This window comes from Bombina bombina, chromosome 4 (genome assembly GCF_027579735.1).
Source record: "Bombina bombina isolate aBomBom1 chromosome 4, aBomBom1.pri, whole genome shotgun sequence".
Lineage (NCBI taxonomy): Eukaryota > Metazoa > Chordata > Amphibia > Anura > Bombinatoridae > Bombina > Bombina bombina.
The window spans coordinates 750,279,289-750,291,063 of NC_069502.1; positions in this window are offsets into that span (position 1 = coordinate 750,279,289).

Below are 11,775 nucleotides of genomic sequence, written 5' to 3' on the forward strand. Positions count from 1 at the left end.
TGCATGCAGCAGCAACCACAGCCTCCCAGACACTGTTCAGAGAGGTGTACTGTTTTCCCTCCTTGTAAATCTCACATTTGATGATGGACCACAGGTTCTCAATGGGGTTCAGATCAGGTGAACAAGGAGGCCATGTCATTAGATTTTCTTCTTTTATACCCTTTCTTGCCAGCCACGCTGTGGAGTACTTGGACGCGTGTGATGGAGCATTGTCCTGCATGAAAATCATGTTTTTCTTGAAGGATGCAGACTTCTTCCTGTACCAATGCTTGAAGAAGGTGTCTTCCAGAAACTGGCAGTAGGACTGGGAGTTGAGCTTGACTCCATCCTCAACCCGAAAAGGCCCCACAAGCTCATCTTTGATGATACCAGCCCAAACCAGTACTCCACCTCCACCTTGCTGGCGTCTGAGTTGGACTGGAGCTCTCTGCCCTTTACCAATCCAGCCACGGGCCCATCCATCTGGCCCATCAAGACTCACTCTCATTTCATCAGTCCATAAAACCTTAGAAAAATCAGTCTTGAGATATTTCTTGGCCAAGTCTTGACGTTTCAGCTTGTGTGTCTTGTTCAGTGGTGGTCGTCTTTCAGCCTTTCTTACCTTGGCCATGTCTCTGAGTATTGCACACCTTGTGCTTTTGGGCACTCCAGTGATGTTGCAGCTCTGAAATATGGCAAAACTGGTGGCAAGTGGCATCTTGGCAGCTGCACGCTTGACTTTTCTCAGTTCATGGGCAGTTATTTTGCGCCTTGGTTTTTCCACACGCTTCTTGCGACCCTGTTGACTATTTTGAATGAAACGCTTGATTGTTCGATGATTGCGCTTCAGAAGCTTTGCAATTTTAAGAGTGCTGCATCCCTCTGCAAGATATCTCACTATTTTTGACTTTTCTGAGCCTGTCAAGTCCTTCTTTTGACCCATTTTGCCAAAGGAAAGGAAGTTGCCTAATAATTATGCACACCTGATATAGGTTGTTGATGTCATTAGACCACACGCCTTCTCATTACAGAGATGCACATCACCTAATATGCTTAATTGGTAGTAGGCTTTCGAGCCTATACAGCTTGGAGTAAGACAACATGCATAAAGAGGATGATGTGGTCAAAATACTCATTTGACTAATAATTCTGCACTCCCTGTATATATATATATATATATACACACACACACAAAATATGGAAGGGGACTGCACTCTCAGACTGGACTGGGTACACATCCCATGACCCTGCAACATGCACAGCCCTGGGTGCTCAATAACACTCTCAGGAAGCTGCACTGTCCCCAGAGTCTCAGGCAGTTAATCCCAGACAGGTCTGGGTGCAAGGCCCATAGGGAATATTACAAAATAAATAAATGTAGCACACAGAGGAAGTACAGCACTTACTTACAACCGCTCAGTTAGGATAAAAAGCAAATATGGAATTGTTAGTTACCGCACATGGCCAAACGGGACAAGCCCAGGAACCACGTCAAGGTCTCTCCCAAAACCTGGGTCCCTAAACAGCCAAATAATGCATGCTCTAAATAAAACAAACTAGGAACAAGTGAAGGGTACACAAACTAATCACCCTAGACACATACAAAACATGGAAGGGGACTACACTCTCAGACTGGACTGGGTATACATCCAATGACCCTGCAACATGCAACTCTTCCATTTTTATTTTTAATCTTAGCCGAGTACTTGTGAGTGCTGGACTTACTATGTGTGCTCTATATATATATATATATATATATATATATATATATATATATAATAGCCATTTTTTATGCCAATTTTTGCTATACTGATATATTTTTAAAACAATAAAGACCACTTAGGTTTGAGCTTTATCGTCTGGACTTTTCTTTTCATTTATATATATATATATATATATATATATATATATATATATATATATATATATATATATACACACACACACACACAATTCATATATTATAAATAAAACTATAGACATACATGTATATTTTTTACTACACATTATCTGCATATGCTGCAAAATAACAAAATACATTTTATTTTCTATTTTTTTATGTGAAAGGTTTACTTATACTAAATCTGGGAATAATAAACCATATAGCTTTAAAAAAATCATATGTTATAACTTTTGAAATTATATCTATAATAGAGCTTTGTTTTAAAAATAGATTATGTGTTGAAAAATGTGTTTTAGCAGATTAGTGATACAAATATCACTGAAAAAAGATGTGTAAATAAAAAGAAAGCATAGCTTTTATATGGAGGTGAGCAGCGGTTCTGCAGTGAATGGGTTATGTTTCTATATTGAGTCTGTGTTGGTTCACACTCATTCATCTTCATTGCTGTCACAATGGCTCCAAGAGAAGGGAAATCTTTCTTCACATTCTGATTTGACAGCACATATAGTCACACTGCAAAATTAAGCTACATATGGGACATGTCTGCTTATTTATTGTTCCTTATTTGCTATTTATATTCCATTTCTTTACTCATTTTCCATTCATGCAATGTAGCAAGTCAAGTATTTGAAGCTATGCCTCTTCAAGTGGAAAAGAAAACTAACCTATTCATCTTCATAAACTGTCACTCCAGGATGTGAAGAAAGAGAGTTATTTGTGACAACAAAATCTCTTTTTTGGTGTTGTTATATGGTTATTTTAGGTTTATGACTATCCATCTTATGCTCTTATAGCATATATATATATATAAATATTTTAAACATATGCAGCTGAATTGTCAATATTTCTGTCTATCTGCAGTATCTATCTATATCTATCTATCATCTGTCTATCTATCATCTATCTATCTATCTATCTATCTATCTATCATCAGTCAGTCTGCCTGTCTGTCTATCTCTATCTATCTGTCAGTCTATCTATCCTATATGTTTCAATCAGTCAGTCTATCTCTCCGTCTGTCCTTCTATCCGTCTGTCTATCTGTTTAATCTTTCTATTGTAATCACAAATGATTGCAATAACGGTTTAAAGATACATCCTGACTACATATATGTATAATTTATTTTCTAATAAGCAATATATTACTAGGCACATTCTGATCCCTTATTTCCCTTAACCAATTTAGTCATTAATAATCAGGTGTTTTTATATCAATCAGGTAAGCTAAGCAAAATTGTATGGAGTTTCTTCTTCATATAAAATACCAAATTATAATATCTCCCTTAAAGTGAAGGTAAACTTTGGTGAATGAAAGTCCGTTTTTTAAAAATACTATTAAAAACAGGGGCACTTCCATTCATCAAAGTTTACAAATCAGCCGTTTTGATTAAAAACTTACCTTTTTTTCTTTTCACAGCTACAGCAGCTTTCCCCTCCTGGAAATCCTCTCTTCACACGTCAGCAATGACTAATCCGGCTTCCTCCAATCATGGCTTTCCCCCCAGGGTGGTTATTGCCTGAGGCCATGCTGTGATTGGAGGAAGCTGGATTAGTCACTGATGACGTGTGAAGAGAGGATTTCCAGGAGGAGGAAGCTGTTCTGGCTGTGAAAAAAATAAAGGTAAGTTTTTATTTAAAACGGCTGATTTGTAAACTTTGATGAATGAAAGTGCCCCTGTTTTTAATAGTATTTTTAAAAAACGGACTTTCATTCATTAAAGTTTACCTTCACTTTAAATAAATTGAAAGTAGCACTATGTTAGCCACAGATATTAAGAACAAAATCATTTTGTGCTATCCATACATGATTAAGCAGAAAATCAGTCTTATAAGTTTAGTTAGTTGGTCTCAAATAGGGAATATTGTAACTCAGTTATGTGTTTTTTTCTCTCAACACAATACTATATCCTTTACATTTACCATACAAAAAAGATATCCATTTGGCATGAGCAGTGGTCTGTTATATATCTCCTGTTATAGATTGCATGATGTAGGCCTGTGTCTAGTCCAGACAGCACTGTTATGTGTTATTGCTATACTGCCCTGGAAGATTTTAAAATTATGTAGTTTATCTATAGATATCTATAGATACTTAGATGTTCTGGCGAAGTAGTCATTATATTCTAAAGATACAAAAACATTAAACATGAGCAGAAGATTGGCAACAACAGCCCAGCCACGAAGCGGTAGACCATGCAAACTCACAGAGTGGCGCTTCCAAGTGTTGAAGCTCATAGCGCGTGAAAAATTGTCTATTATCTGTTGCATCACTTACTACAGAGTTCCAAAATGCCTCTGAAAGAATCATCAAAACAAAAACTTTTTGTCTAGAGCTTCATTAAATGGTTTTTTATGGTCATGACAGAGCAGTTATACGCAAGTTTTACATCAACATGCAGCTAGAGTGGTGTAAATCACACTGACACTGGGCTCTGGAGCAGAGGAAATGTGTTCTCTGGAGGGATGAATTACACTTCACTATCTAGAAATCTGATGGACAATTCTGGATTAGGCTGATGCCTGGAGAATGCCACCTACCAGAATGCATAGTGCCTACTGTTTTGTTTGGTGGAGAAGAGATAATGGTCTGGGGCTGTTTTTCATTGTTTAGACTAGGCCCCTTATATCCAGTGAAATGTTGTCTTAATGCTACAGGGCACAAATACATTTTGGACAATTGGGTGCTTTCAACTTTGTAGCAACCGTTTGGGGAAGGCCCTTTCCTGTTTCTGTTCCAGCATTACTGTACCCCTGTGCAAAAAGCAAGGTCCATGAAGACATCGTATGATGAGGTTGTTGTATAGGAACTTGAGAAGCCTAAATAGATCCCTGATCTCAACTACATAGAACACATTTGGGATGAACTGAAACACTGATTCTGAGCCAGAGCTTCTTATTCAACATCAATGCCTCATAAATGCTCTTTTCGCTGAATGGGCACAAATTCTCACAGACACACTCTAAAATCTTGTGGAAAGCCTTCCAAGAAGGTGGCAGGTATTATAGAATCAAAAGAACTTCATATTAATATGCATGGTTTAGGAATGGGATGTCCAACAAGCTCATATAGGTGTGATGGTCAGGTGTCCACATAGTGTGTGTGCATATATATATATATATATATATATATATATATATATATATAAATATATTATAGTATAAATCTAGCTTTACTGAAAAAGAGTTCATAAATCATGAAACATTGAAGATTTGAACAATTTTAGTTTTTGGTATTATGGAGGTAGCATAGCAACCCTTGGAATACCAAACTGAGAACCAAAGCTGAGGAGAACCTTTAGCAACATTTTCTCTGCCCAATATATCTGGCTTCAATTTTTTTTATCAATGATTGAAGTTGTAGTCAAAGTTTTAGAAGAAGGTCTAGGTGTCCTCCAGCCAGCTGTTTAATAGTTTCCTATTACCCCCCTGGGGGAGTGATTCTTTCAGCTTCATATTTAGTCCTTGGAGTGTTCCAATTTCTTGATAGGTATCCTATGAAAAAGAGTCTGTGTATTACAAAAACTCTTCATCACTCAAATAATGTTTAGAAGTAGGCAATGGATTTGATTCTATGGAATGTAATATACATATACAATTAAAACAGATATATAAACATAATATAAACTCTAGCTCAACTGTAAACACCTGTATGAATGTTACTTAGAACAACAAATAAAAATGGATTGTGTGAGATTGTAGAACTGCATATAAGACACTCATTCTGTCTTTTGATTGGCTATTTTTATTATGTATTTATAAATGTTCTTTTCTTTTATTTAGTCCAGTAAAGATGGTGATAGCTGCTGATTGGTGGCTGCATATATATATACAGATTGTCATTGGCTTACCCATGTGTTCAGTTAGAAACCAGTAGTGCATTGCTGCTCCTTCAACAAATGATATCAAGAGAATGAAGCACTGGAAAGTTGTTTAAAATTGTATGTTCTACCTAAATCATGAAAGAACATTTTTGGGTTTCATGTCCCGTTAAAGTAAAAATGTAATTGTCATAATTTAGACAGAGTATGGGATTTTAAGAGACTTTCCATTTTACTTTCATTATCAAATTGTGCTCAGTCTTATTATATGCGCACTAAATGAAGCACCAGCTACTAGTGAGCATGTGTAAAAGTTCACAGTGTATACATACTGTATATGAGTCTGTGATTAGCTGATGGCTGTCACATGATACAGAGGGCTAGGAAATTGTAGCTATGGTATTGATTTTTTTATTATGTGCTTGTTGATTATGTAACACTACTGTATGGTTCTTTAACAGCTTGCCGCTGCGTGACAAGAACAGGTTGTCATGCCAACTGCTGCTTTTAAGCACATGACAACCTATTCTCGTCATGAAGGAAATTCCTGATCACAACATGGGATTAGCGATTCCCCTGCACTGCAGGCCTGATTGTTGGTGGCATAGTGGGTGGCACTCCCAGTGCTACATGCGTGGTGACATCACAGAGTCGCTGGGGCTGCAATATGACAGGCAGGCAGGTAATAGAGCAAGATAAGGGGATTGCTGTTCAAACCCCTTGATTTCAGCTTTCTTACTAGCTACACACCTACACACACCCCTCATTTAAGAGAATTCCCTGCTCTTTCAAATGGAGGTGCTCTTAAAGAGACAGTACAAAGCAGGTTTTTTTTTTTTTTTTTTTTTAAAGTATAAACACAACACATGGGGATTTGCTTGGGGAGGGGACATTATATACTGAATAAAAAATTGCTTTTATTTCTGTACTGCACAATGGGCCTCTCTAATCTATACTATTACCCCCAAAATCCATAGGGGCCCCTATTTCCCATGAGGCTACCTTTCATGACAATTTAGTACGGTGATTACAGTAACAGCAATGGTCACCTGGCCATTTTCAAGATTATTTACTAAAATCTATGCACAAATATACATTTTTTTTCAGTTTTTGCCACAGCTATCTCACAAGAAATATAAATATAATAATTGTATATTCTCAATCTGCTGGGCCTGTTGAAAAAAAAAAAAACAATTTATAATTTGTGTGGGTCACTCACTGAAATGTGATTTACAATAGTGTTACTATGTACATGTTTAGTCCAAGCCGAATATACTCCATTTTTTTAACTCTTGTAGTAAATATGTGCACTCAGGCCAATTTCCTGTTATTTGCCTTTCTTATATCACAGTATTTGAAAGGACCCTGTAAAATCTGATCAGATTACACACATTTTATTTCCTTTATCTATTTCCCAATTTAAATTTTCAAAGAAAATAATTAGGCTAGTTTGGCATGACACATACCTTTTAAAAATTGCTACATCAAATTTAATCCAAATTCATGAGCAAGCAGTTGTAACAAAAGCAATCTGCTTTGTAGGTCAGATGTTATATTAAACATTTGAAAGAAGTGTATGTAATTAGCTATAACTGTGCAAACATAATTAAAATTGTGTGTAGGCTTTTGATTTGAGCGGAAACATGATGATAGGCTTGAAAGAGAAAATTACTTTGTTCAGCTGGGCATTTGACTTTGGATAGGAAAATTAAATGGCAACCAAACTGTCCTAAGCAGTTGTGAAGGATAAGAGGTTTGTAGGAAGGCAGAATTGTGAAATACATGAAGAAAACCCTTTATCCAAACTGCTTGGGACTGGAAAAGGTTTGGATTTTGGAATAGTTTGGATTTTGGAATATTTGCATCTGTAAAATGGGACAGTTTGCAGAGGGGATGGCATTAAGTGTAAACAACAATATTTTATGTAATTTAGGCAATATTTACATGTCAAAATATATCTTATACATGTAAACTAAAGGTAGTTTTATATCATTTTGATACTTTTGTATACATAGTAACCTCAGAAAGATAGTAGAGTACTGTAATAAGAAAGGTAATATTTGATTTTTTTTAAACTAATATAGACTGTTATTTGCATTTTACACTACAACGAAACAATCCAAAGACACAGGCAGAGAAGTTTGTGACTCACAAGTGGGGGGGGGGGGAGTAATTTTTGACAATTTTATTTTAAGAAAAATATTAATTAAATAGTTTGGATTTCAGAATTCAGGATTTGGGGATTGCATGTAGGCAATCCACTGAGTATAATACAAAAGCTCTCTTATTAATATAAACAATGATACATGCTACCCACTTACTGCTTAAATTAGAACAGAACCTCATTTGTATAAGGTCAAAACAGAGGAGATAAGGTAAACATACAGAAGGCTTAGCCCTTTGTTTACTCTATGTATAGGAAGTTTGTGTACTATGGCTCAGATTAATTGAAGCTATACTAATACCACAGGGTGTTATATCCATAGCTAAGAATAGCATACAATCTGATATTACAAGTCAATGGTAAAAAAATTTACCAGATAATGTTTAGTGTGCTCTATACTTCCAATGGATAGTGCGGCCACACTAAACATGGTTTAAAGGGATATGGTGTGTATATGCTGGACTGACCTTGTTTGGCGGGATCAGACTGTTCAGGAAAGTTATTCTCTGTAAAAAGCACTATTGGTCTAAAAGAGGCTGCTCCCAGGTGGTAAATCACCATAGAACAAGCTATTGAGCTGCTGTTCATTCCTGAGAGAGTGCTTCTTTTTCTGTATGTATTTGTAACACAGGTATAAATCCCCAAATCCAGAATTCCAAAACCCAAACTTTGGCTGGCATTTATCATCTTGCCTAAGGAAATGGTCCTCTCCCACGTACCTGTCCATCTTGGATTGCAAAATAAGGACATTGTCCTCTCCCACGTACCTGTCCATCTGGGATTGCAAAATACGGACATTGTCCTCTCCCACGTACCTGTCCATCTAGGATTGCAAAATACGGACATTGTATTGCAGCAATACGCTGCCCGTATTTAACTTTGCTCAAGCGTTTGCTTGTGCAATGCCACCCCTGCTGGAGCTTAGATATGTGCAATTTGTTTCAGATCGATTCGGAAATTCAGCAAATTCGGAGATTCGGATCGAACCGAATTTCCGAATTAAAATACTGCCGAATTTACCGAATAAATCCGAATTAGTTCGGATTTATTCGGTAAATTCGGATGGCCATGGATTACACTAGTATTGTACAGTATATTAGGTTATATCACTCTGCTATGGGTTACACCTAATATACAGTGCATAATACTAGTCTAATCCCACCTAACACTTACCGAAATTCCGAATTTCCGAACCGAATCCAGCTGAATTTCTTCGAATCCGAATGAATCCGAAACGAATCCGAACCGAATCGATTAAAAATTTTCCGAATTCAAATCGATTCCTAACTTTAGCTGGAGGCTCGCTCATGCCTGCCTGCAAATATTCTAAAATCCAAACTATTCCGAAATCCAAACCTTTTCCAGTCCCAAGCAGTTTGTATAAAAGAGTTTTCTACCTGTAGGATCCTGAAACATCTCGCTAAGGGTGATGGGGTAAACCAAATGTGGACTCCTTGCCCAATGTGCTTAGCGGAATATGGCTGCACCTCAATGACAGGGCCCAAAGAAGGCCAAAAACAATTGTCTGGGGTTTGTTGAGAGAAGGATTGCCTGTTTTTTTGGAACTGGACTGACCTTGTTAGGCAGGATCAGACTGATTTACTGCTCCCAGGTGGTAAATCACCATAGAACTGATCAAGGGAATACTTGAAGCAGAACTAACTCAGCAAAGCTGATAGAAGAAACAAATGGAGACAAGATCCGCTGCTGAAGTTGCAATGAATAAGTCTTAATAATGGGTGCCCAATCTAACAAAAATATCTTAATTTTTTTCTCTTTAGCTTGTGATAAATGAAAAGATTCAAATATAATTTGAGATTGTATCCCTTTAAGAATTACCCCTAGACTGGGGGGCTTCTTAGCAATCCAAGCTTTAAAAATATTATATCTAACAGTTAATATGATGGTATTCAAAATCCGAGTTTTGGAGTCAGACCTGGGATCAGATATCAGACAGATTATATCTTGCAGAGATAGCGAGTAAGCCCCATTATAGAGCCTATTGAACCAAAACTGGACTTTCTGCCATAATTGTTTTATTTTAGGGCAGTTCCATAACATATGAGTAAGATCTGCTACGCCGTATAGGCACCGGGGGCACTCGGCCTTCTTAAGAGGGTAAAATTTCACTAACCTGGCGGGGGATAGATAGGAATTATTCAATAATTTAATATGGGATTCCTTCCAGTTTACCGCAATAGGATACTTAGCTACCAATCTGCAATTACCTGCAATCAGCTCTTGATTAATTGTAGGAATGGAGGTGATCCATGAGTTAACCAGTTTGTCGCTCAGCAGAGTACCCTGTTTGGTGAGCATTATGTCATAGATTAATGAAATTGAAGTGTTTCCAACTATGAATTTTTGAATAAGGATTTTGACCTCGGACCACTCAGACCTAATAGAAGAATACCAGCTCTGAGAGCTAATATAGTGACGGACCTGGAAATAAGCAAACCTGCTCCCTACACCTAATGAATATTTTGATAGAATGGTCTCCCATGGAAGAATCTGGCATTGATCATCCAATAACTGAACAATATCCTTGAGACCTCTGTCCTGCCATTCTAAAAATACTTTTTGGTCTATTCCTGGCAGGAACCGCGGGTTAGCTCTTATGGGTAAGAAATCAGAGAAAAAAGGATTCAATGCCAATATAGCCCAAAACTTCTGCCATGCGCATATCGGGTTTTTAAAAGATTGTAATAAAAAGACTTCTCGCGGTAGTTCTTTTAAGGGACAATGTAGCAGGGCCTTCAAAGACCAAGGGTAAATCAATCTAGATTCAGACTCAAATGAAGTAACCCTATTCGTTTGAGCTATCCAGTCTATAGCTATTTTAAGCAAGGTTGCAATATTATAGTATCTAATATTAGGGAATGCTAGCCCCACATTATAAAATTTTTGAGACAATTTTTCCAATGATATACGTGGTTTTTTGGCTTTCCAGATAAACTTGGAAAACCAAGAATTCAGTCTATTTAGATCTTTATTTGTAAGAAATAAAGGAAGATTTTGTATAGGATAAAGAATCCGCGGAAAAATTATTGTTTTGATCAATTTAACAGACGCAGAGATAGATAAAGGGAGAGCCTTCCATAGCTCAAGATCTTCTTTGATCTTCTGAAGGAGCGGATCAATATTGGCTGAGTACCAGTATTTGGGATTTTTGTGAATCTCCAATCCCAGATATTTTATGGCCGAGACTGTACGAAACATTAAATTAGTTTGTCGATTAGCCTCCTTGCCTAGCCACATAAATTCACTTTTGTCCAAATTGGACTTATATCCAGCGAAGGAGCTAAACTCCTCCAGTATATTTACGACCTTAGGGATTGTATCTCTGGTATTCTGCAGACATATTAGGATATCGTCCGCGTAGAGTAAAACTTTGAGATTTGGATCTAGACCTGATATTCCCGGTAGACTTTCTCTCAATCTGGTTGCCAGCGGCTCAAGAGCTAAGTTAAACAAGAGGGGTGACAGAGGACAACCCTGTCTTGTCCCTCTTTCTAATATTATCTTAGGGGAGAGCGTCTGATTAACCAGCAGATAAGATTCTGGTTTCCAATGGATTTTCTGGATAAAATATAAGAAATTATCTGCAAAGCCAAATTTCTCTAGGGTTTTAAATAAATGAGTCCACGCTATACTGTCAAAAGCCTTGACTGCGTCCAAGGTAAGGACTGCATTATCATTTGAAATTTTTCTATCTTTGAACTGATCGCTATTCCAGCTAAAATCAACCAACGTGGTTAATCTCCTTATATTTTTAGTAGAATTTCGTGCGACCATAAATCCGACCTGATCGGGATGTATAAGTTTATCCAAACACTGTGTAAGTCTAGCAGCAACAATAGACATTAAAATTTTATAATCCGCGTTAAGAACGGAAATTGGCCTGTATGAGGC